We start from the raw sequence: 26172 nt of genomic DNA, 5'->3' as shown, positions 1-26172 counted from the left end.
ATGTATATGTTTAAAAATGTCCTCCTCTGACCCCTATAACTTTTATTTTTCCATGTACAGGGCGGTAGGAGAACTCATTTTTTGCGCCGTGATCTGAAGTTTTTATCGGTACCATTTTTGTTTTGATCGAACTTTTTGATCACTTTTTATAAAATAAAAGGGGGTGATTCAAACTTTTATTAGGGAAGGGGTTAAATGACCTTTTCTTAACACTTTTTTTTTGCAATGTTATAGCTCCCATAGGGACCTATAACACTGCACACACTGATCTTTTACGCAGATCACTGGCGTGTATTAACACGCCTGTGATCAGTGTTATCGGTGCTTGACTGCTCCTGCCTGGATCTCAGGCACGGAGCAGTCATTCGCCGATCGGACACCGAGGAGGCTGGTAAGGGCCCTCCCGGTGTCCTGCAAGCTGTTCGGGATGCTGCGATTTCACCGCGACTGTCCCGAACAGCCCGAATGAGCAGCTGGGATAGTTTCACTTCCATTTCAGATGCGGCAGTCAGCTTTGATCGCTGCGTCTGAAGGGTTAATACAGGGCATCACCTCGATTGGCCTTGATAGCCGCTGCGTGACCCTGCGGCATATCGCGGGAGCCGGCGGAGGACTTAAATATACGTCCTCCGTCGTTAAGGGGTTAACCCTTTAAGGACGCAGGGTTTTTCCGTTTTTGCATTTTCATTTTTTCCGCCTCACCTTCTAAAACTGATAACTCTTTCAATTTTGCACATAAAATTCCATATGACGGCTTATTTTTTGCGCCACCAATTCTACTTTGCAGTGACATTAGTCATTTTACCCAAAAATCTACGGCGAAACGGAAAAAAATTTCATTGTGCGACAAAATTGAAGAAAAAATTTCATTTTGTAACTTTTGGGGTCTTCCGTTTCTACGCAGTGCATATTTCGGTAAAAATAACACCTTATCTTTATTCTGTAGGTCCATACGGTTAAATTGATACCCTACTTATATAGGTTTGATATTGTCATACTTCGGAAAAAAATCATAACTACATGCAGGAAAATTTATATACTAAAAATTCTCAGCTTCTAACCCCTATAACTTTTTTATTTTTCTGCGCACAGGCCACATATGTCTATTTTTATTTACACATTTTATTTTATTTTTATGGCAAAAAGGGGGGTGATTCCAACTTTTATTAGGGAAGGGGTTAAATGACCTTTGTTAACTTTTTTTTTTTTTTTGCAGTGCTATAGCTCCCAACACACTGCACACTCTGATCTCTTATGCTGATCCTTGCAAAGTCTTAGCTTTGCATGGATCAGCGAGATAGGGGCTCGATTGCTAAAGCCTGTAGCTCAGGCTTGGAGCAATCAAACCCAGATCAAACCCAGATCAGACACGACAGAGCAAGGTAAAGGGGTCTCCGCTCGTGTCCTAACTGATCGGGACATCGCGATTTTATCACGATGTCCCGATCAGCCCGACTGAGCTGCCGGGAAGCGTTTACTTTCACTTTCAGACACGGCGGTCAACTTTGATTGCCGCGTCTGAAGGGTTAATAGCTGTTAGCCCAGGGTTCTGGCTATGAATAGCAGCCGGGACCGACCTGGTGTGATGCGGTGTGACCCCGTTTTTAACACCGGGACCGGACGTATGGCGTACAGGTAAGCCCTACCTCCTTAACAGGTTAAATATGTCATCCTTCTGACCCTTATAACTTTTTTTTTTTTTTCCCCGTATATATGGGGATGTGTGAGGGCTAATTTTTTAGCACCGTGGTCTGTAGTTTTTATCGGCCCTATCTTTGTTTTGATGGGACTTTTCGATCGCCTTTTTTTTTTTTTTTTTTTTAATAAAAAAAATTTTTTTTTGTGTGTATGCAAAGTGACCAAAATGTGCGCAATTCTGGACTGTATTTCTCCTACGCATACGCCATTGTCCATGTGGTTTAATTAATGTTGTATTTTTTATAGTTCAGACATTTACGCACACGGCGATGCCACATGTTTTTGTTTTATTTACATTTTTTTTTATGGGGAAAGGGGGTTGATTCAAACTTTTATTAGGGAAGGGGTTAAGTCACATTTGTTAACTTTTAAAAAAAAAAATTTTTTTTTACACTTATTTTTTTTTTTTGTTTTTAGTCCCCAAAACTTAGCACACCACTTTCAAATTGAATCAAGGTAACTTTATTTGCACTCCAACAAATTATGATGTTTCGGTCCACATTGGACCTTCATCAGACCTAAGAATTATACGAACATAAACAAAAATCAGAAAAATATATCTAGTAACAATGACACTAAGGAAAATTACAGGAGCTAATAGAAATTATAAGTACCACCTAAGTGTATTATGCTAAAATATATTTAAAAAAAATATAGAAAAAAATTACTATTTGTGTAGTAATGCAAAATAAATCAAATAAAATATGACAAATTGTCATAAGGAATCATTAAAACAAGCAGGTGTGAAAACATATAAAAGCCTATATGCACATCTATTCTGGATGTATATAAACGAGCGGAGATCAGTATATCTCACACAGTGAATATAACACATGAGGGCAAATCATGCTAAAATAGTATCAAGGCATGTGGAACACTGGGAGAGAACAGCATCATATGGGGTCAAGGAAGTGATGTCACTTCCGGTCTGTTAGACTGCAGATCGCGGTCAAAAGGAGTAATAGATAAAGGTATTGGTGGTAGTGGAGTGGGGTATGATATAATTAATAATGTTACAGGGAAATAGGGGACACCAGTATATGTAAATAGTTCCTGTATGTGCCAGTCCGCAATTGCCGATCCGTGGAAAGAAACCGGAAGTTCGGGGATCACATGATCCGCACCGTAGAACGCAGAGTTCGTTCCACTGTGTGTATACCAGGCGGCATAAAACTGGATATCCGGGTAAGTGGAATGCATTTTGCGTTCCACAATGTAAATCAGTGGAGGAGAAGGTTATATGTTACATAGTTACATAGTTAGTACGGTCGAAAAAAGACATATGTCCATAAAGTTCAACCAGGGAATTAAGGGGTAGGGGTGTGGCGCGATATTGGGGAAGGGATGGGATTTTATATTTCTTCATAAGCATTAATGTTATTAATGTCTATAAAAAAGGAATAAAATTGGTAGAATAAGTGGACGAATGATAGAATATAGTCTGAGATAAAGTTAGTAGAAGGGAAAGATAACTAGGATAAGAGGAAAAAATTTGGGAAAAATAAAAGGAATAAAAAAGAATAAAGAGAAAAAGGGGTGAGTCAGATGAAAGAAAAAAATTGAAATATAGAGTTAAAGGGGTACTCCGGTGGAAAACTTTATTTTTTTTTAATTTTTTTTATCTACTGGTGCCAGAAAGTTAAACAGATTTGTAAATTATTCTATTAAAAAAAATCTTAATCCTTCCAGTACTTATTAACTACTGACTACTACAGAGAAAATTATTTTCTTTTTGGAACACAGAGCTCTCTGGACAGTTCTTAAAATGAACAGAGATGTCAGCAGAGTAGGAGAAAAACATATGCTGCTCTGTACCAGTTCCTAAAATGGACAGAGATGTCAGCATAGAGCACTGTGCTTGTGAAGTCAGCAGAGAGCTCTGTGTTCCAAAAAGAAAAGAATTTCCTTTGTAGTATTCAGCAGCTGATAAGTACTGTAAGGATTAAGATTTTTTTAATAGAAATAATTTACAAATCTGTTTAACTTTCTGGCACCAGTTGATTAAGGCATTTTTTCCCACCAGAGTACCCCTTTAATGGGGAAGTAAGATGGGATGCATAGGTTTGATCAGTGTTATTTGTACTCTGAGTCTGACTGGAGCCTTCGAATTGATCGGGTGGCAAGGAGGCAAGTAAGGGCCCTCCCGCCATTCTCTCAGCTGATCGGGACCTCTGCCGGCATTGCATTTTCTGCATTTTTAGACGCCGCGAGTGTCACTACTGGTATTGGGAAAATCCCTAATTATAGACATTGTTCTCTTAAGTCTTGAAGCTGCTTTTTGTATGGAGACAAACAGAATTAAATCAACTCCAATCTACCACATAATAGATACTATGGCATTTTTATGGTGCTTACCACAGTGCATTTCTTTTTGGCAGATTATTAAGGCGTAGTCCATCCTTTATATTTCTCATTCATTTTGAATACACTTTTGGCTTTGGCTCAAAAAATACAGTGGCATTTTTTGAAAAATCTATGTGGAAACCTAGCCTCATTATCATGTGCATTAGCTCTTCTAGCATTTGGTAAAATCACATGCATATAGATTAGAAACCTCTAGGTCTTGTAAGGGATGTATTACAGAGAGTGATTATAGGGCAAAAAGGTTTGGTTTTATGCTATATAATAGGCCCAGCCATCAGACAACATACAAGCAAATGCTCCTTCATCAGCCAATCACATCTTTTAAATGGAAACTGACAGCACGATCACATGCACTAACCTGAGTATTCAGGTAGATAGTGCTGGTGACTCTGTAAAGCTACTCACTTGGCAAAAATTGGTTCAGCTGTTAGAGTTGTTTGCCTAATATAGTAATTCCTTATGTGCAATGGAGGCAGGATGCTGCTGTACAGTATATGCTACGATCTCTCCTTCCCCCTTTTGCTGATGATCCTTCCCCTTTATAAATATTCATCCCCTGTTCCTTAGCAGGCCTATGAGAAGGCAGAGTTATCAACAGAAAAGGTGGTGGGGTAATTGGCCAGAGCATTCAGGAGAAAGCGTTGTACCTAACTGACACCTTTCGCTAATGATCGATTTCACTCAAATGCCAGTCATTTAACTGTTAAAATTATGCACTTAAAGGGGTATTCCAGGAAAAAAGTTTTTTTTTTATATATCAACTGGCTCCAGAAAGTTAAACGGATTTGTAGATTACTTCTATTAAAAAATCGTAATCCTTTCAGTACTTATGAGCTTCTGAAGTTAAGGTTGTTCTTTTCTGTCTAAGTTCTCTCTGATGACACGTGTCTCGGGAAACGCCCAGTTTAGAAGAGGTTTGCTATGGGGATTTGCTTCTAAACTGGGCGTTTCCCGAGACACGTGTCATCAGAGACCACTTAGACAGAAAAGAACAACCTTAACTTCAGAAGCTCATAAGTACTAAAAGGATTACGATTTTTTAATAGAAGTAATTTACAAATCTGTTTAACTTTCTGGAGCCAGTTGATATCTAAAAAGTTTTTTCCTGGATAACCCCTTTAAGCGATCACTGCATTTAAACAGTTTTTTTAAACAAGGCTCAGTAGTGTGTGTGGCCTCCATGTGCCCGTATGACCTCCCTACAATGCCTGGGCATGCTCCTGTTGAGCTGGCGGTCCTCCCAGACATGGACTAAAGCATCTGCCAACGCCTGGACAGTCTGTGGTGCAACGTGGCTTTGGTGGATGGAGCAAGACATGATGTTCCAGATGTGCTCAATCGGATTAAAGTCTGGGGAACAGGCGGGCCAGTCCATAGCATCAATGCCTTCTTCTTGCAGGAACTGCTGACACACTCCAGCCCACATGAGGTCTAGTATTGTCATGTATTAAGAGGTTCCCAGGGCCAACCTCACAAGGGGTCTGAGGTACCTAATGGCAGTCAGGCAACCTCTGGCAAGCACATGGAGGGCTTGTGGCCCCCCAAAGAAATGCCACCCCACACCATTACTGACCCACTGCCATACTGGTCATGATGGAGGATGTTGCAGGCAGCAGAACGTTCTCTATGGCGTCTCCAGACTCTGTCACATGTGCTCAGTGTGAACCTGCTCTCATCTGTGAAGAGCACAGGGCGCAAGTGGTGAATTTGATAATCTTGGTGTTCTCTGGCAAATGCCAAACGTCCTGCACAGTGTTGGGATATAAGCACAAACCCCACCTGTGGACATCGGGCCCTCATACCACCCTCATGGAGTCTTTTTCTGACCATTTGAGTGGACACATGCATATTTGTGGCCTGCTGAAGATCATTTTGCAGGGCTCTGGCAGTGCTCCTCATTGCACAAAAGTGGAGGTAGCGTTCCTGCTGCTGGGTTGTTGCCCTCATACAGCCTCCTCCACGTCTCCTGATGTATTGGCCTGTCTCCTGGTAGCGCCTCCATGCTCTGCACACTACGCTGACAGACACAGCAAACCTTCTTGCCACAGCTCGCATTGATGTGCCATCCTGGATGAGCTGCACTACCTGAGCCACTTGTGTGGGTTGGAGACTCCATCTCATGCTACCACTAGAGTTAAAGGAACAGCCATGGGCATGATTTGTGGTGGGAGAGCACTAATGTGTTTTGGGGAGGATTTGATTTTGTTCACTAAGCACATTTTATTTTGGGGAAGGTACAGAGATGATATTTAAATTTTTTTTGGGATGGCCACTTTCTTTGTTTTCTGAATTTGTAAAAAGACTCAATCACAATACAGTAGGCATGAAATTTAAAATCCAAACTAAGATCTACTGGAAAACGACAGCCACGAATAACTTTTTTACATTGGGAAAGCTGGCACCCAGCATCCCTAAGAAGGAATATCCCTGTAGGGCAATACCTTATGGCAAAAAGAAATTGCTCTGAGGAAACAGCCTTTATAACAGAGAGTAACAACTTGATGAAAAAATTCAAGCAGAGAGGATATCCTGCAAAGCATATGCGTCAGGCATTTAATAGAGCAAGGAGGACTAATCGCGTGGAACTACTGAACAGCAAAAGGAAAGAGGAAAAAGAGGGCAATTTGATTAGATGCATAGGGACCTATGATGCTTATTCAGAAAAAATCTGAGATCTTAAAAACACTGGCATATTTTAATGCCAGACTCCTATTTGAAGAGTAAAGTAGGCCCAAAACCAAGCCTGACCTGGTTGGACAGAACTTACGAGAACTTTTAGTTCAGAGTCATCACAAGAATGAAGAGAGGAACCCAACGATGAGGTTACCAGCGCAACCACAGGGATCTTATCCCTGTGGACACTGTACAAACTGTAGGTACTTACAAAAAACGAGTTTACTAAAAATATACAATGTGGGACTTTAACTGTGGGACGCAGAATGTAATTTATGTGGCACAGTGCCCCTGTCCGAAATTGTTTATTGGAAAAACAATCCAGGAGCTCCGGAAAAGAGTGAGCAAACGTGTCAGTACTATCCGCACAGGAGCGGACACACCATTTGAGTACATACTAAAGAAAAATATTCCATCAAATTCTGGGGCCTAAGGAAGATCAAGATTGGCGAAAGAAAAGATGTTGATAAAATACTGTTAAAGGAAGAGACCCGATGGATATATCGGTTAGCTAGTAGAAGTCTGAATGGACTAAATGAAGATTTTTCGTATTCAGCATTTTTAGAATAGGATAAATACAAGTAATAGAATCAAGGCAGTGGTACCTATAGTCAGAGGATTCATCGGTGTTAGAATACAGAAATCTGCATGGAGCAATATAAAATCTAAACTGTAATAAATCAAAAACATGAAAAATATAAAAACATAAGTCCTTACCAAGGAGCAAACCGTTGTATGGCAGGACAGAACACCAACAAATAAATGAAGGCATAATGAATAAAGAATGAATATAAAATGGAGTATAAAATAAAAACTACACTAAAATCTATATATATAAAACTCAACGTGTGTATGTATGTGTGTATGTTCCAGCATCACGTCCAAACGGCTAAAGATATTAACATGAAACTTGGCACACGTTACTTATATGTCAACAACAAACATAAGAGAGGTGATTTAACCCTTACTCATCCCCATTTGCCAGGGGCAGGGTTTATGTTTAAAGTCCCATACAAGTCAATGGGAAATATATGTTACTGCATAACTTCCAAACGGCTGGAGATATTTCAATAATACTTGGTCACATGTTACTTATATGCCCTCTTAAAATATAGGATAGTTAATTTAACCCTTAAATACCCCCATTTGTGAGGGTAATATCTAAATCCAGGAAAATGCGCGAACATTGGGTGATCATGCGCAGAATATACGGGACAAGTAAAAATAAACTGTTATCTGACATGCGCCACATACGGCGCGCACGCGCAAATGCAATAGGAGAGACCTGAAAGAATAAAGTCTGCTGACATGCGCCGCAACTAGTATACACAGTGAAATCATGTGCTCCAATAGAAGTACAGCAGATGACGTAGGAGAGACAGCACAAACGCTGATTGGATAGCTGGGACGCCGAACAATTAAGAAATCAGCAAGTCTATAAATAACAGCAGCCCGCATCCCTGACAGCCTTGTGCCCTTTGTAAAAGCCATTTAATGGCGAAACATTAGGAAGGAGGATTTATATTTTAGCGCAGCACCGTGACACGTGTTATATAATATAATATGGATTGCTGGTACTTGCAAGTCAGCTGACAGAATAAACATGCACCCAGCAATCCATCTCTATTAAGTGTACAGATGCACAGACTAAAATGTACTAATTAGAACGTGAATGTACACAGTGCTGTAATTTTAATACACCACTGCCACCTAGTGGCCACTGAGCACAAATTCATATTTTACTTAATGAAATAAAAGTTAAGTTTTATTTTAATGGGAATCTTCAGTCAGGGTTATCCCTGAGGGGAGTAACTTCCCCAAGGAGTTTAGTTATACACCACTAGAGTGAAAGCACCGCCAGCATTCAAGTGACCAAAGCATCATCCAGGAAGCATAGGAACTGAGAAGTGGTCTGTGGTCACCACCTGCAGAACCACTCCTTTTATTGGGATTATTTGTTGCTAATTGCCTATAATTTCCACCTGTTGTCTGTTCCATTTGCACAACAGCATGTGAAATTGATTGTCAATCAATGTTGCTTCCTGAGTGGACAGTGGGATTTCACAGAAGTGTGATTGACTTGAAGTTACATTGTGTTGTTTGTGTTCCCTTTATTTTTTTGAGCAGTGTACATTACATTGATTTACATAAGCAATCGATTGTTGGCTGATAAAAGACCCTGGAGGGGCCAAAAAGTGTTAATTATGTCAACTAAATAAATACCCCCCCTCCACTAATTTTCCCTTTCTTAAAAATAAAAAATGTAAACAAAAAAACACACATTTGGTATTGCCGCATATGCAATTGTCTAAACTAAGTTATCACATTCCTGGTCCCACACAGTTAAAGGAGTACTTTGCCCCTACACATCTTATCCCCTATCCAAAGGATAGGGGATAAGATGTCTGGTCGTGGGGGTCCCGCCACTGGGGACCCCCGCTATCTCTGCTGTGGCACCCCAGGCATCCGGTGCACAGAGCGAACTTCGCTCCGTGCCAGATGACTGGCAATGCGGGGCTGAGGCTCGTGACGTCACGTTCATGCCCCCTCAGTGCAAGTCTATGGGAGGAGGCGTGACTGCCGTCATTTTGAAAAACAAAATAATGAAACTGGCCTGGACAACAGTGATGGTACCTGAACTTTAGTTGCGCAACCTTTTGAGGCAGTCACTGCAATCAAGTGACTTCTGTAAGTCTCAATGAGACTTCTGCACTTGTCTACAGGTTTCTGGGCCCACTCCTCATAGGCAAACTGATCCAGCAGTCTCAGGTTTAACAGGTTCCTTCTCCAAACTGTTCTTATTTTGTACAAAAAATATTGGTTTGTATCCTGGGACCATCCTAGGGACCATTGTTAAAGGGGTTATCCAGCATAAGGTGATTTTAGTACGTACCTGGTAGACAGTAATGGACATCCTTAGGAAGGATCTGCGCTTGTCTTCGGCTAAATGGCTATGTTGTGAGATTACCATAATACTGTGGCTAGCTTTCTGTGAACTGGTATTTCCTGTTTTCAGTTTTCTTGTTTGCCTACAAATCCCATGATACCATTTTCCTCCTTCCCACACATCAGCCACCCCACCCTTTGAAACTAAATGAGCTGCAGACCTGTGGTCTTCAATCAGGATGCCTACAGCTGTTGCATTACTTGCAGATTGCTCTCTCCACCCATTGAAGCAGACAGGCTCCCTGTCATCAGTTGACTAGTGAGTCAGGTCTCGACCGCATTGCAAGCTGGGAAAAATCTGAGACAACAGTCATTTTGTATGCTGTTCAAAATAAATATTGGGGTAAAAATCACAGAAGAATTGTGAGAAACCCGTCACACACAGGTACAGACACTATATTATGAACTACACTAACTTTACAGCCCCTGTAGCATAGTCAAATAAAAAAAAAATCCCGGAATACCCCTTTAAGCCAATTTGCCAATGGAGCTAAATGCAATGTGATATTCTATTGATCTCAAGCACGTCAGACTCTGTGAGGAAAGGGGAGTGAAGGTTGGTAGTTTTCTTTCCTAAATATTTTTCATGGCCTCAGATTTTAGGAAGCAGGGTTCATTTCAGTCACCTGGCAAAATTCAAACCTAAAGCTCACCAACTGAGAGAACTACACCCTCCTAGAGCAGCATGTGGGAGTAGGGAAATGACATGTGGGAGCTCAGGACTGTCACTTATCAAGGCTCCATTCATCGTCATGGTGAACCTGCACTAAGCTTGCAGTAAAGGTTTGCACATTAATATTGCTAGAATTTAAAAACCTTTTGGTTTAAATCTTAGTTCATTTACACAGACATATTCATTGTCTGACTTTTGGCAGTATATATATATATATATATATATTTTTTTTTTTAAGATCAAAGCAACATTTGTATAGTGTATAGATAATGTCTGTAAGGACAGTGTACTGTATTCCAGCATATAGTAGAATCAGGCTTATCTGCTCTCTCTGCTAAATATGGAAACCAAGACTACTGTGGGTTGGGGAATACAAGGAGAGGCCAGGCTGATTTCGGAAGCAGCAGAATGATAAGGTTTATTGGATTTTATTTGCAAAACTCTGTTGTTCTAGTTAATCAGTAGAATAGGAAAGGGTTTGGGTCTTGCAGCTCTAATATTAATGTTACATGCAGCCATATTACTACTGTAAGGCTGCATTCTCATCTCATTTTTGCAATACGGTTCCCGTATCTGTTTCAGTAAAAAAAAAAGTATGGAACCATATGTATAGTACATTTCATAGAAAACCGTATGCCAATCGTAGCATCCGGTAGTGTACGTTTTGCATCATTTATGGTTTTATCCGGTTTTTTTTTTCCCCGTACACAAAACCGTAGTCTACTACGGTTTTAGGTCCGGGTGAAAAACCAGATACAACCCGTATAGTTTTTTTTTTTTTTTTTTTTTTTTAAATGGTGGTCTATGGGAACCGTACTGAACCGTATGTGCATAAGGTTCCATCCGGTATGTACAATACGGTTTTGCAGTTTGCACATGCGCAGTGCACGCCGAAATTTCTTCCCACAAATAGAACAAGAACAACTTTATTTAATTAAGGACAAATATAAAACTGTATGCAACCGGACATCCGTTTTCAAACCGTATACGGTTTAAAACCATACAGAGGTATATACGGATACGGTTGTATACGGTTCGGTCCGGTATGAGTCATACGTTTTTTTTTTACAAAAAAAACTGATACAGGAACCGTATTGCAAAAACGAGATGTGAGTGCAGCCTAAGACCATATGTGCATTAGTGCAATAGCTCCATGTATGCAGATCCTAACAGAGCCTGTAATAGGAGAGCATTGAAGCCTTATAGCCCTGTCCTAGATGGCTCCATAAACCTCTGACATGGGCTTAAAGGGATATTCCAGGATAATTTTTTTTGACTATGCTACAGGGGCTGTAATGTTAGTGTAGTTCATAACCTACTATCTGTACCTGTGTGTGACGGTGGTCTCACAATTCTACTGTGATTATTGTCTCAATATTTATTTTTAACAGCATACAAAATTACTCATGTCACTGGATTTTCCAGTTTGCTGTGCGTCAAGACCTGACATCACTAGTCAGGTGATCAGAGGGAGTCTGTCCTGCTTCAATGGCTGGGTGGGAGAGTTCATTTTGCAACAGCTGTAGGAGCCCTGATTAGAAAACACTGGTGTATTGCATTGAAGGGATCACAGGTGTGTTTCAGTGGGTGGGGTGGCTGATGTTTGGGAGGGAGGAAAGTTACCTCAAACTTACAAACAATGGAACTATGGGATGTGTAGTTTAGACAAAGAAATTCAAAAGGAAATACCCAGTTCTGACAGGTATGTACTACTAAAATGACCTTATGGTGGATAACCCCTTTAAATCCTTAGTCTTGAACAGCAGTTCCCAACCTGGGGTGCTTGGCAGTTCTCCTGGGGATACACAGGAAAAAATCTGTAATGGCAGTCACAGCCACTGGTCACTGCTTCTAAAGTAGCCCATGCTCCCTAATCTTAAATTGGCAGATTTTAAGGAGAGTAAGCAGTGGCTGTTGGTACTAGTTGATGTCGCTGCCCTGAGAAGCAGAGCAGGAGGACAGTAGAGGAGAAGCACGGACAGTTGGCTGCTGTGGAAATTATTTTACTCATTGGCTTTGGTAGTCCACTCCTCCTCCAGACTGAAGACCTACTGCTGTGGGCCATAGTAGGTCCCTGGAACACAGGAGCAGAGAAGCACCGAAGCAGGGCAGTATTGAAGGCTTACAACTATATAGGGGCACAGAGGGGGTCTAATTACTATTTGGGTGGACATAGTGGGCACTATTACTGTGTTTGGCAATACACATGGGGAGTTTGTAAAGAGATGGGCATTGTGTCAGAGAAAGGAGGTCTAGGCCAGATAGTAAAGAGAAGTGGGTGACTGATGAGAGAAGACTGGGGAGATAGGGAGAGATAAGAGTCTTGGAGAGAATATGGAGGAAATAAAGCATATTAATTTGACATAACAGCATCTTTATTAATATAACAGCATCTATATTATATTGGGGGGGGGGGGGGTTAACATTTTTGGAAATGGACTGTCAAGGGGTACTCAAGCAAAAAGGTTGGGAACCAGTGGTCTATTATGTAAAAGTAAGCAGAAATTCAGGAATTTATCAGCAAATAACTTTTATTTTTATTTCTCAGATTTTGTCAGATTTACTATTTTCTACATTTAATTTAACGCATATTTTTTTCATCTTTGCACTTATGATTTTTAGGAGGTGAGGAGGAAAAAACTAAACTCCTTAAATTTTCCACCTACAGACCCATATGGCTTGATTTTTGGCCACCAATTTTACTTTTTAATGACCTCAATCATTTCATTACAAAATCTACGGCAAAACTAAAACAAAATTATTTGGGGCACAGAACTGAAGAAAAAAAGCCATTTTGTCATTTTTGGGGGCTTCTGTTTCTACACCGAGACCTTTTTGGTAAAAAAAAAAAAAAAGACACACAGTATTTATTCTGTAGGTCTATACAATTAAAATGATATACCCAATTTAGATGTTTGATTTTTGTTTTAAAAAATTATAACTTTTTGTGTGAAAATTAGTATGTTAAAATTGTCCTTTTGACCTCTATAACTTCTATTTTTCCGTATACGGGGATGTGTTGGGGCTAATTTTTTTTTTGTGCCGTGGTCTGTAGTTTTTATCAGTACCGTTTTTGTTTTAATGGGACTTTTTGATCGCTTTTTATAAAAAAATTTTTAGGGTATACAAAGTGATCAAAAATATGCACTTTTGGACTATGTATTTTTTTTTTTTTTTTTACGTATACGCCATTGACCTGCTTTTTTTTTTTTTTTTTTTCCCTTTACATTGTTTCTAAACTTCAGATAATTACACATGTGGCGATACCACATATGTATGTCTGTTTTTATTTTCTCATATATATACCAGAGACAGGTGCAGCACTCCAAAAAACAGTGTGATTTAATATCTCATGTCAGCATTACAACGTTTCAACTCCTCCTGGAGCCATTTTCAAGCATGCTTGAAAATGGCTCCAGGAGGAGTTGAAACGTTGTAATGCTGACATGAGATATTAAATCACACTGTTTTTTGGAGTGCTGCGCCTGTCTCTGGTTTCTATCAATGGATGGACTTTGATCAAGTCTTTTTGGACGCTGGCACCATCATTGTTTCTGGACTAGATAAGTAGTGCTGCATTGTTTTGGGACTATATAGAGTAAATTTGAGTAGCCGTATTAGTCCAGTGATGCAGATGCAAATCATAAAATGTTGCAGTATCTTGTAATACCTTTTTTATTGGACTAACAGAATTTTGTAGAGACAAGCTTTCGGGATTCCTCCCTTTATCAAGTCCAAAGCAAATCTAAGCTCACAAGTAGAAGACACAGGTTACATCTCACAAATATGCAGGGGTTAAGACAATAGATGTGGAGAATTCACACTAAGATGGGCCATAAATTGTCCTGTTATGGGAACATAGACTGAATAGATAAGGATGAGAAAAAGGGGGAGGGAGGGGGGAGCAGGGGAGAGACTGGAGCAGGACATAGTGAGATGCAAAAGAGAACACAGTGCAGGATATAAGAGAATACAGTACAGTAGAGGTTATAAGAAATTTTGATAATGAGATAAGAAGCTCAAATCCACATTAAGTCCCCCGTTTTTCGAGTCAAAAAACAGTATCATTTTGGCTTCAAATGTGTTTTTGAAGTCCCCTTTCAGTATCCTGATTGTAAGGTCATGTATGGAGTGGCCTGTTTGGGTAAAATGGTGTCCAACTGGGGTGCAGTAGTCATTTTCTTTATGGCGGTTGATAGAATGTCTGTGTAGATTCATCCTTTCGTTGAGTTTCCGGCCGGTTTCACCAATGTAGCATCCCGTGTCACACTTGGTGCATTGTATCATGTAGACCACAATTGGGGATGTGCAGGAGTATAGTCCCCTAATGTTATATGTCTTGTTGTTGTGGGTGGCTTCCACCTTGGTGCAGATATGTTGGCAGAGTTTGCAGTGTGGTTTGTTGCAGGGTTTGGTCCCATTCTCTGTGTCTGTTCTTTCTGTAGGTAATTTTCTGCTGACCAGCTTTTGTTTTAAATTGTGTGGTTGTCTGAAGGCCAAGAGGGGAGGTTCAGGGAAGATTTCTTTTAGCATCTCATCTTCCGCCAATATCGGCTGTAGGTCCTTGATAAATTTTCGTATTTCTTCAAGGGCCGGATTGTATGTGGCTACCAGTGGTACGCGTGGTACGGATGAAAGGATGAATCTACGCAGACATTCCATCAACCGCCATAAAGAAAATGACTACTGCACCCCAATTGGACACCATTTTACCCAAACAGGCCATTCCATACATGACCTTACAATCAAGATACTGAGAGGGAACTTCAAAAACACTCGAGAGAAAGACATTTGAAGCCAAAATGATACTGTTTTTTTGACTTGAAAAACAGGGGACTTAATGTGGATTTGAGCTTCTTATCTCATTATCAAAATTTCTTATAACCTGTACTATACTGGATTCTCTTATATCCTGCACTGTGTTCTCTTTTGCATCTCACTATGTCCTGCTCCAGTCTCTCCCCTGCTCCCCCCTCCCTCCCCCTTTTATTCATCCTCATCTATTCGGTCTATGTTCCCATAACAGGACAATTTATGGCCCATCTTAGTGTGAATTCTCCACATCTATTGTCTTAACCCCTGCATATTTGTGAGATGTAACCCGTGTCTTCTGCTTGTGAGCTTAGATTTGCTTTGGACTTGATAAAGGGAGGAATCCCGAAAGCTTGTCTCTACAAAATGCTGTTAGTCCAATAAAAAAGATATTACAAGATACTGCAACATTTTATGATTTGCATATATATATATATATATATATATATATATATATATATATATAGATTAGTTAGGAATAGCCGTATTAGTCCAGTGATGCAAAAAGCAAAATCATCGGTAGTTGCAGTATCTTGTAATGCCTTTTTTATTGGACTCTACAAAATCTTGTTAATCCAATAAAAAAGGTATTACAAGATACTGCAACTACCGATGATTTTGCTTTATATATATATATATATATATATATATATATATATATATATATATATATATATATACATTTTATGGGGAAAAGGGGGGGGGGATTCAAACTTTAATAAGTAAAGAGGTTAATTCACATTGATATATATTTTTTTTCTTTTTTCTTATTTATTTTTTTTTACACAATTTTTTAGTCCACATTAGATTTCATATACTGAAAAATGATATGCCATAGCATTGATCAGTGTTAACGGTGCTGGATTGCTGTAGCCTGTCATGGCTGACTGGAGCATCGGAGCACCGATCGGACAGAGAGGTGGCAGGTAAGGGCTATTCCACTGTCCTATCAACTGATTGGGACACAACGGTTTCACCACAGTAATCCCGATCGGCCTGACTGAGCAGCCGGAATGGTTTTTATTTTTTTTATTTTAGATGCCGCGATCAACTTTGTTAAGGGTGTGTCATAGAAGGGGAGTGGGTGCAGAGCATACATGTATGCCCATTGTCCTTTATAGAGGTTTAAAAAATAAATACATTCTTCCAGTTCCCAACCTGGCCACAGCTGGAAACTAAAGTGAGACTTTCTGCACAGATCCTTTGCAAGTACTTTCCTTATCAACACAGACTGTAGTACAGTACAGTGAAAGATGACATCGGTGTATAGATAAGAGGTACACAAACAATAGCTGCTGTTCACAGATCAGCCTCCTTCTCCCTGTAGAATGACCTCTGAAAAGTTAATTGAGCATTCCCTAACACCTATCTGAATGTTTAGGTATCTGGCTGTAATCAGCTAAAAAAAAAATTGTAGCTGACATATTGAGATAAAAAAAAAAAAAAAACATTGTTGTATGCTTATCTAGATCCCTTACTTTAATAAAAGCAATGTAATGTGATTTTAGCCTGTCTCTTAATGATCCTTACTAAAATAATTGATGTTGCTGTATTGTGCTGCTTTAACCACTTAAGGACTCAGGGCGTTATAACACTGGGCCACGATCAAAGTTGATTTCCGCGTCTAAAGTAAAGTAAACCCGGCTAGCTCAGTCGGCTGTTCGGGACCACTGTGGCGACATTGCGGCATCCCGAACAGCTTGAACACACAAGGAGGGCCCCTATCTTCCTCCTGCGTGTCCGATCGCCAAAGGACTGCTAAGTGCCTGAGATCCAGGCATGAGCTGTCAAGCGGCAGTCATTGATCAATGTTATCCTATGGGATAACAATGATCAATGTAAAAGATCAGTGTGTGCAGTGTTATAGCCCCCTATGGGAGCTATAACATTGCGAAAAAGAAAGTGAAAAAAAAATGAGACCATTTAACCCCTTCCCTAATAAGTTTGAATCACCCCCTCCTTTTCCCATTTAAAAACAAAACAAAAACCAGTGTAAATAAAAATAGTGTTATTGCTGTGTGCGGAAATGTCCAAATTATAAAAATATATAATTAATCCGCGTACGCGCAAAAAAATTCCAAAGTCCAAAATAGTGTATTTTTGGTCACTTTTTACATCATGAAAAAAATAAAAAGCGATCAAAAAGTTCGATCAATACTAAAAACTTCAGATCACGGCGCAAAAAATTAGCCCTCATACCGCCCCGTACGTGGAAAAAGTCATATGGGTCAGAAGATGACAATTTTAAACGTATTCATTTTCATACATGTAGTTATGATTTTTTCCAGAAGTACGACAAAATCAAACTTATATAAGTAGGATATCATTTTAATCGTATGGACCTACAGAATAAAGAGAAGGTGTCATTTTTACCGAAAAATTTACTGCGTAGAAACGGAAGCCCCCAAAAATGTACAAAATGGCGTTTTTTTTCCTTCAATTTAGATTTTTTTTTCAGTTTCACCGTAGATTTTTGCGTAAAATGACTGATGTCATTACAAAGTAGAATTGGTGGCGCAAAAAATAAGCCATCATATGGATTTTTAGGTGCAAAATTGAAAGAATTATGATTTTTTTAAGGCAAGGAGGAAAAAACTAAAGTGCAAAAACGGAAAACCCCGAGTCCTTAAGGGGTTAAGGGAAAAGTTGAACATGGTTGAACTTACCCGTTCTGTAACTTTATTGTAGTAATCTAGTCTGTAATCTCATATTAGCATACTTCAAAAGCTGTGTGTGGGTGTCAAGGATGTGGAATTCCTATCGCCCGACGCCCAAGACATGCAGTTCCAGGTGCCGGGCAGGTGAATTTTTCCAGCCCTTAGCCCGGCTTCGGGCAAGCAGGGCCGGACTTGACAAGCGCTGCGGTGCTCTGCAGTCTGTATGGGGCGGGCTTCTGACTCCTACCCGATCCATACTCTGCAGCCCCCGGCTGTGGAAACCTGCGTCCTCTGAAGCAGAGCAAGGGGAGAAGAGAAGCGGTCTCTCCCCTGCTCTGCCTTCTTTCTGCCATGCAGACATGTGAGGGGGAGATGAGAGGGCGTGGCTTCTTGCTCCCCGTGCAGTCCTGCGTCCTCTGCCTTCGCTCCCCCCAGCTCTAGCTTCGTTCCCGCCGGCGCAATTTCACACCATGCGACGCTCAGCAGTCTGTATGGAGCAGGCTCTCGACTCCTGCCCGCTCCATACTCTGCAGCCCCCGGCTGTTCTCAGTAGCCTGGGGCCACCTCGGCTGGCTATTAACCCTTTAGATCGCCGCTGTCAAAGCTGACAGCAGTGTCTAAAGGGACATGTGAATGCTCCCTGGTGGGCTAGTGGGGTGGATCGCCCTTCCGCAGCACGATCGCAGGGGAGCGATCCACTATAGAGGTAGCCGGAGGGCTTACCTCTGTTCCCTGCTGTCCCGTGGCTCTGTCATTGATAGATCCTGGCTGGACTAGGCTCTATCAATGGATCACAGAGCACACAGATCAATTGAGTTCAATAGAACTCTATTCATCTGTATGAGGAATCTAATGATTCCTCCTGTAAGTCTAATAAAGTGTAAAAAAAAAAAAGAGAATTTTTCAAAAACACACTTTAACCCTTCCATGTTAAAAGTTCAAATCAACCCCTTTTTCCTATATAAAAACATGCAAACATAATAAAAATTAACCTATTTGGTATTGCTTCGTGCGTAATTGTACAACCTATTAAAATATAACATTATGTATCCCGTACAGTAAATGTAAAAAAAAATGCCAAACCACAGAATTGCAATTTTTATAATATCCCAGAAAAAAAGTTAAGTGATTAAATAGTGAGATCAATACCAAAATGGTACCGATACAAAAAACTGATTATGGCGCAAAAAATGAGCCCTCATACAGCCTGGTATGTGGAAAAAAAATAAAGCTACAGGGGCCAAAAAATTGCAATTCAAAAAAGTTCTGAATTTTTTTTTAAATTAGTAAAACATGATGTAAACTATACAAATCTGGTATTACTGTTATCAGGCCGGCCTAAAGTATGAAACTAACATGTTATCTGACCACAAGGAAAATGGCGTAGAAAAGAAAACCACCAAATCTGCAAAATTATCTTTTACTATTTAAATTTCACTTCACCTAATATATATTTTTTGGTTCAGAGAATATGTTATTGAAAAATTTAAAAGGTATCATTATTGTAGGTAGTTATGACTATTATAGGGCAAGGAGGAAAAAATTAGAGTGTAAAAGCGAAAATTGGCCTGGACAAGTGGATCGTCATGAGGGACAAGTAGATTTTGCTCCATTTTAGTCCCGTGGACAAGTAGATTTTTATAAAATTTCCACACCCCTGGTGTGCATGTATGTATGTATGTATATATGACTCGCTCCTCCAGTGAGGTGCGGTTGTAGTATAGAGGTAAGGAGACAGCGTTTTAAATCAAACAGTCTTTAAACTCAGAACAGGCCTTCTAGTGCGACAAATGTGGCCCTCTCTTTGGCAGCCTCCATCAAGGGCACCCGCCAGCAATCCCCCTCCCCCAAATGAGGTCCAAAGCAGAAAAGTATCGAGCCTGTCCCAGCCTCTCAATAAGCTCATCAACTCGGGGCATGGGTCACGAATCGAACTTGGAGACTTCAGTCTCCGGAAATCGTTACAAAACCGCAACGTACCGTCTGGTCTGGGCACCTTTCAACTCCTCGGTAACATCCAATCCCAGCACCCGTTGCACGTCTTCCAAAATGGCTTGTCGCCGCGACTCAGGCACTCGGCACGGCCTCAACCACACTCTCTCACCTGGGGTTCAGTGACAATGTCATGGCGGATGACAGAAGCACGTCCAGGGAGATCTGAGAACACATCGTTGTTTCTATTGACTAACTCCCTGGCCTCCTGAGTCTGTGCATTGGAAAGGCTGTCAACAATCTTTACTGTGGCCTCAGTTTCCCTGGCACTAGACTGAGGGATTGGAATCTCCACCCCTAACAAACCTGGTCGGGGCTGTCACGCTCACCAGTCTCCCTATCTTTCCAAGGTTTTAGCAGATTTACGTGGTACACTTGCTCTAGCTTTCTTGGCCCGGGCTGGTGTACCCTGTACGTCACTTCCCCCACCTTTTTCAATCACTTTTTAGGGACCCTGCCACCTAGCCAGGAACACTGTGTCAATCATTGGTAGGAGAACCAGAACCCGATCTCCCGGGTTAAAATTCCGTACTCGTGCCTGGTGATCATAAACTCTGCTCTGAGCTTTCTGGGCCGCCTCCATATGTTCCCTGACCAAAGACAACACAGTTTCCATTCGTTCCTGTAATTGTGTGACATACTGATTTTGTGTGGTGTGGACTGTTGTTCCCAGGCTTCTTTGGCTATGTCTAACAGAACATGTGGATGTCTGCTGTACAACAGTTCAAAGGGCGAGAACCCAGTAGAGGCCTGAGGCACTTCTCGCACTGTGAACATAAAATAGGACAGCAAAAGATCCCAATTCTTCCCATCTCTAGCCACCACCCGTCTTAACATATTTTTTTTCCCCATAACAATCCGTTTAAACTGAACTTCAATAATTGGAAGGGGGACCAGAGGACTAGGGTAATGTGGCTGGGGGCTAGTTATTTGACATGTGAGACAAGACTCACAGTACCTTTCAACCTCATTGTACACACTGGGTCAGTAAAACCGCTGCAAAATTTGGTCCTGTATCTACTTCTGGCCCAGGTGCCCCCCCAGGACATGTTGGTGCGCTAACTCTAAGACCAACCTCCTATACGCTTTAGGCACCACCAACTGCTCCACATTTTCACCCCGTACCTGGTTTTACCCGATACAACATGCCTTGGTGAACCACAAAACGGGGATATACGGTCTCTGCCCCTGGTTGTTGTGGTGCACCTTCCACAACAAAGAAATTTTCCCAGACCCGAGATAACATTGGGTCTTGGTGTTGGGCATTACCAAAATTTTCTCCTGAGATGTTGAGATCTGCCAACTCGGGTCCTGATGGCAGCTCCTCAACATCTCCCACCATTACATGCAAAGGAAATGCTTGTTTTTCTTCTTCTGTAGGACTGTTCACCCCTACCGTAGTTACATCGGGTTCAGGTTCCCAAGGTTCCGGGGTCACCCTTTAATAAGGCCAGTATATTGGGGACACCCCTGCATCACAGGTTTAGGGTACTTTTATCTTGGGCCATAAGGATACAAACCCTGGGAAATCCTTCCCAATTATAAGTTTTTGTGGGAGATTTGTTGAAAAGGCTACCTTATGAGTCCATTGGCCGGACAAAGACGACACAGACAACAGGGTGGTGGGCTAGTCTCTTAAATCCCCATGTATGCATAACATCCCCGCTTGCTGTCCTGTGTAGTCTATTCGGGGTACCAGCTCCGACCTCACCAGAGTCACCATGCTCCCAGAGTCCAGCAATGCCTCCACTTCTCGCCCTCCCAACACCACCCTGCACAGGTGTCCTGAATCTCCTGCCTTGGGTATGCCTGCTGCACAAAGTTTCCGGGCATACATGGAGGGGCGGTGGGCATAGCTTACGTCCATTACTTCCCCCAGATGGGGACAATTGGCCTTAACATGACCTGGCTCTTGACACCCCCAACACAGCAATGGGGTGGGGTTTTTGGGGAACACTTCCCGGGGAACCCTAGGGACCAACGACTTCCTGGGTAAGGGTGGGGACATCCGGGGTTTAAGTACCTCCTTTTTGTCTGGTGGTGGCCTCGTACCGCTCTACCAGGTCCACCATAGCGAGGGCATTGCTGGGGGATACCTGGCCGACCCAGCTTTGAAGGGGGGTAGGCAAAGCCCTCCATAACATGTGGGCCATAAGTCTGTCAAGCATGGCAGAGGGGGACAGGACCTCTGGCTGTAGCCACTTCTGGAGCCGCTGCAACAAATAATAATATTGCGACCAGGCAGGCTCAGCCGGCTTATATCCCCACTCCCTTACACGCTGGGCCCGGACCTACACAGTAACCCCCAGTCTTGCAAGTATCTCACCCTTCACCGTGTCGTAGACTGCAGCCTGGTCATCTGGCAAATCAAAGTAGGCCTGCTGGGACTCGGGCATCAGGAAGGGGGCGACTACCCCTGCCCGCGGGGTAACTTCTCCCTCTCCGCCACTCTCTCGAAGACCGCCAAATAGGTCTCGACGTCGTCTGCCGCTGTCACCTTGGGAATCGCCATCTGTACAGCCTTCTGGGCGTCAGGGGTGGTCCGGATCGTCGCTGCGGCCTGCAGTGCTATCACCTGCTGCAGCAGTAGCTGGTTGGTCTCCTGCTGGTGATTGTTTGCCTCCTGCTTGTGCCGGTTTGTCTCCTGCTGTTGCACGTTGGCTTCCATGAGGGCCTTTATTACCACCTCCATTTTGGCAAGACTTGACGGCAGGACCGTTGCCCCTAGCAACCACTTCAGTCGTTATCCTAGGCACAGTCCTTAGTAACAGCGTGCTGCAACTCCAATGCTGGCCTCACTGCTGTGTCCGCATCCTCCACCAATTGTGATGACTTGCTCTTGCAGTGATGTGCTGTTTGCAGTATAGAGGTAAGAAGACAGTGTTTTAAATCAAAGTCCAGTGTTTTATTCACACTTGAGTATACAGCAAACAGTCTTTAAACTCAGAACAAAAGGAAAACATGTCTTACCTCACCAAAGCCAGGAGCCCTGGTGACACACAGCGTCCATCGTATCGACCATGATCCTTTCCATCTTCTCACTATATATATATATATATATATATATATATATATATATATATATATATATATATATATATATATATATATATAGCAACAGAAGAATGCAGCAACACACTGCCAGCACAAGGATATAGGTGAAACATGAAAATGCAGTTAAAACATGGAGAGCTATACAGCTATGGTGTAATAGATGCAAATGTGAAACTATGAAATAGTGAGGCACTTAGCTCGCAAATTTGTCTCCGCCGGCGGTCAAATAGCGATAAGGTAGCCTCCTTGGGACGGACCCTACACTGTGTATATGCCTCTGTGTGAACAGTTCAGTAAGCATGGCAGGATCTGGAACATCCAAGACACCTTATATACACACCTGATAGAGGTGGGTGGGGTGCAAGGCCAACATGGAGGTAGCCACTCCCCCGTATGTGCAATACAGACAAAGAATAAGTCAGCCAGCACTTTAGTTGATACCAAACTATTATATGGACCTGGCCTACAGGTGCACGCTACTAGGCTAGATATACAGCAACAGAAGAATGCAGCAGCACACTGCCAGCACAAGGATATAGGTGACTAATCCGCCGGCGGAGACAAATTTGCGAGCTAAGTGCCTCACTATTTCATAGTTTCACATTTGCATCTATTACACCATAGCTGTATAGCTCTCCATGTTTTAACTGCATTTTCATGTTTCACCTATATCCTTGTGCTGGCAGTGTGCTGCTGCATTCTTCTGTTGCTGTATATCTAGCCTAGTAGCGTGCACCTGTAGGCCAGGTACATATAATAGTTTGGTATCAACTAAAGTGCTGGCTGACTTATTATTTGTCTATATATATATATATATATATATATATATATATATATATATATATACATACACACACACAATGTCATTGTATACATCTACCACAGTAGTGCACCCATATTCCTGTATTGTATTATTCTAATTGTTACACATCCACACTGTCTATCTGGTATAGGATTCTATTGTGGCACTTGTAGTCCGCTGCAGGCATCCTCCATTGTATGCATTTTTATGCTGGGGATTGCCCCTAGCAACGGACTACAAGGGCAGGATCTGCTCCCCCAGTATAAATGCACAACCGCATTTGGGTTTGAGCACCTCCAGCCATTTGAGACCACATTTTTTGTTGTTTGTTTAAATTTTATACTTGGAGGTGTGTAAACTCCATAGTTAATGCTCCTTGAATATCTTCCAGGCAGCATTAGGGTAGCACCTGTGAGGCCATGCACCTATATTAGCCACCTCAGGTGGGGCTTGCAGCTTGCCTCCCTCCTCCCATTGTATGTGTGCTCAGTCACGCTGGAGGGTACCTGGGAGGAGGCTGTGAGTCGACCGAATGCTGCCGTAATTGCCCACTGGCCCCTGTTTTGCTTATCATGCACAGGTAGGATTTGCGTTAGGTCCCGCCCCATTTTGAGAAACCTTGGCGTTGGTGTGCGGGCTCTGATATGTCCTTCTTTTAAGGATGTACTGGGGAATGTCTCAATTTTAACATCAGTGTTGAGGGATAGCCAATGTCACTGTATACATCTACCACAGTAGTGCACCCATATTCCTTTATTGTGTGTGTATAATGTGTATGTGTGTGTGTGTGTGTGTGTGTGTGTGTGTGTGTGTGTGTGTGTATATAGAATATATAAATAGAATGTGTGTGTGTATGTATATATGTATGTGTGTATATATATATATATATATAATATATATATATATATATATATATATATATATATATATATAATATATATAATTAGAATATGCCCTGGCCGTAAATGTTGGCACCCCTGAAATTTTTCTAGAAAGTTAAGTATTTCTCACAAAACTATTGAAGTAACACATTTTGCTATACACATGTTTATTCCCTTTGTGTGTATTGGAACTAAACCAAAAAAAAGGGAGGGAAAAAAACTAAGTGGACATAATGTCACACCAGACTCCAAAAGTGGGCTGGACAAAATGATTGTCTTTCAAAATTGTGGAAAAATAAGATTGTTTCAAGCATGTGATGCTCCTTTTAAACTCACCTGGGGCAAGTATCCGGTTTGGGCAATATAAAAATCTGATAAAAAGGAGAGGAATTCACTTAGTCTTTGCATTGTGTGTCTGTGTGTGCCACGCTAAGAATGGACAACAGAAAGAGAAGAGAACTGAAGACTTGAGAACCAAAATTGTGGAAAAATATCAACAATCTCAAGGTTACAAGTCCATCTCCAGAGATCTAGATTTGCCTTTGTCCACAGTGCGCAACATTATCAAGAAGTTTGCAACCCATGGCACTGTAGCTAATCTCCCTGGGCGTGGACGGAAGAGAAAAATTAATAAAAAGTGAAACTGCTGGATAGTCCGGATGGTGGATAAGCAGCCCCAAACAAGTTCCCAATATATTCAAGCTGTCCTGCAGGCTCAGGGAGCATCAGTGTCAGCACGAACTATCTGTCGACGTTTAAATGAAATGAAACCCTATGGCAGGAGACCCAGGAGGACCCCACTGCTGACACAGAGACATAAAAAAGCAAGACTACATTTTGTCAAAATGAACTTGAGTAAGCCAAAATCTTTCTGGGAAATAGTCTTGTGGACAGATGAGACCAAGATAGAGCTTTTTGGTAAAGCACATCATTCTACTGTTCACCAAAAACAGAATGAGGCCTACAAAGAAAAGAACACAGTACCTACAGAGAAATATGGTGGAGGTTCAATTTGGGGTTGTTTTGCTGCCTCTGGCAGGGCAAGGCATCATTTAAATCTTAGAATTACCAATGGATTTTGGGTCGCACTGTACATCCCAGGGTCAGAAAGCTGGGTTTGCATCTGAAATCTTGGGTCATCCAGCAGGACAATGACCCCAAACATAAGTCAAAAAGCACCCAGAAATGGATGGCAACAAAGTGCTGGAGATTTCTGAAGTGTCCAGCAATGAGTTTAGATCTAAATCCCGTTGAACATTTGTGGAGAGATCTTAAAATTGCTGTTGGGAAAAGGCGCCCTTCCGATAAGAGAGACCTGGAGCAGTTTGCAAAGGATGAATGGTCCAACATTCCGGCTGAGAGGAGTAAGAAGTTTATTGATGGTTATAGGAAGCACCGGATTTCAGTTATTTTTTCCAAAGGGTGTGCAACCAAATAATGGTGCCAATAATTTCGTCCAGCCCATTTTTGGAGTTTGGTGTGACATTATGTCCAATTTGCTTTTTTCCTCCCTTTTTTTGGTTTTAGTTCCAATACACACAAAGGGAATAAACAGGTGTATATCAAAACATGTGTTACTGCAATCCTTTTCTGTGAGAAATACTTCATTTCCAGGGGTGC

The 26172-nt window shown here is 41.6% G+C and overlaps 2 protein-coding genes across 6 annotated transcripts in view; one reads left to right on the top strand and one right to left on the bottom strand.

Moving 5' to 3' along the window:
• LRRC56 (leucine rich repeat containing 56) overlaps nt 1–4549 on the bottom strand; it is a 188669-nt gene extending 184120 nt beyond the window's left edge. Inside the window, exon 1 of the mRNA XM_056527096.1 lies at nt 4468–4549. The gene's annotated coding sequence lies outside the window, so the exon portion shown is untranslated. The remainder of the gene's footprint in view (nt 1–4467) is intronic.
• HRAS (HRas proto-oncogene, GTPase) overlaps nt 1–26172 on the top strand; it is a 158649-nt gene that overhangs the window by 20445 nt on the left and 112032 nt on the right. Inside the window, exon 1 of one of the 5 annotated variants that reach the window (XM_056527101.1) lies at nt 22507–22684. The exons of the other annotated variants lie outside the window; for them this stretch is intronic. The gene's annotated coding sequence lies outside the window, so the exon portion shown is untranslated. Of the gene's footprint in view, nt 1–22506; nt 22685–26172 lie in introns of those variants that run through there. 5 annotated transcript variants of the gene reach the window in all.

The sequence above is a fragment of the Hyla sarda genome, chromosome 6, assembly GCF_029499605.1.
Source record: "Hyla sarda isolate aHylSar1 chromosome 6, aHylSar1.hap1, whole genome shotgun sequence".
Taxonomy (NCBI): domain Eukaryota; kingdom Metazoa; phylum Chordata; class Amphibia; order Anura; family Hylidae; genus Hyla; species Hyla sarda.
The sequence above is the reverse complement of the archived record's forward strand: the minus strand, read 5'-3'. Positions and strand labels throughout refer to the sequence as shown.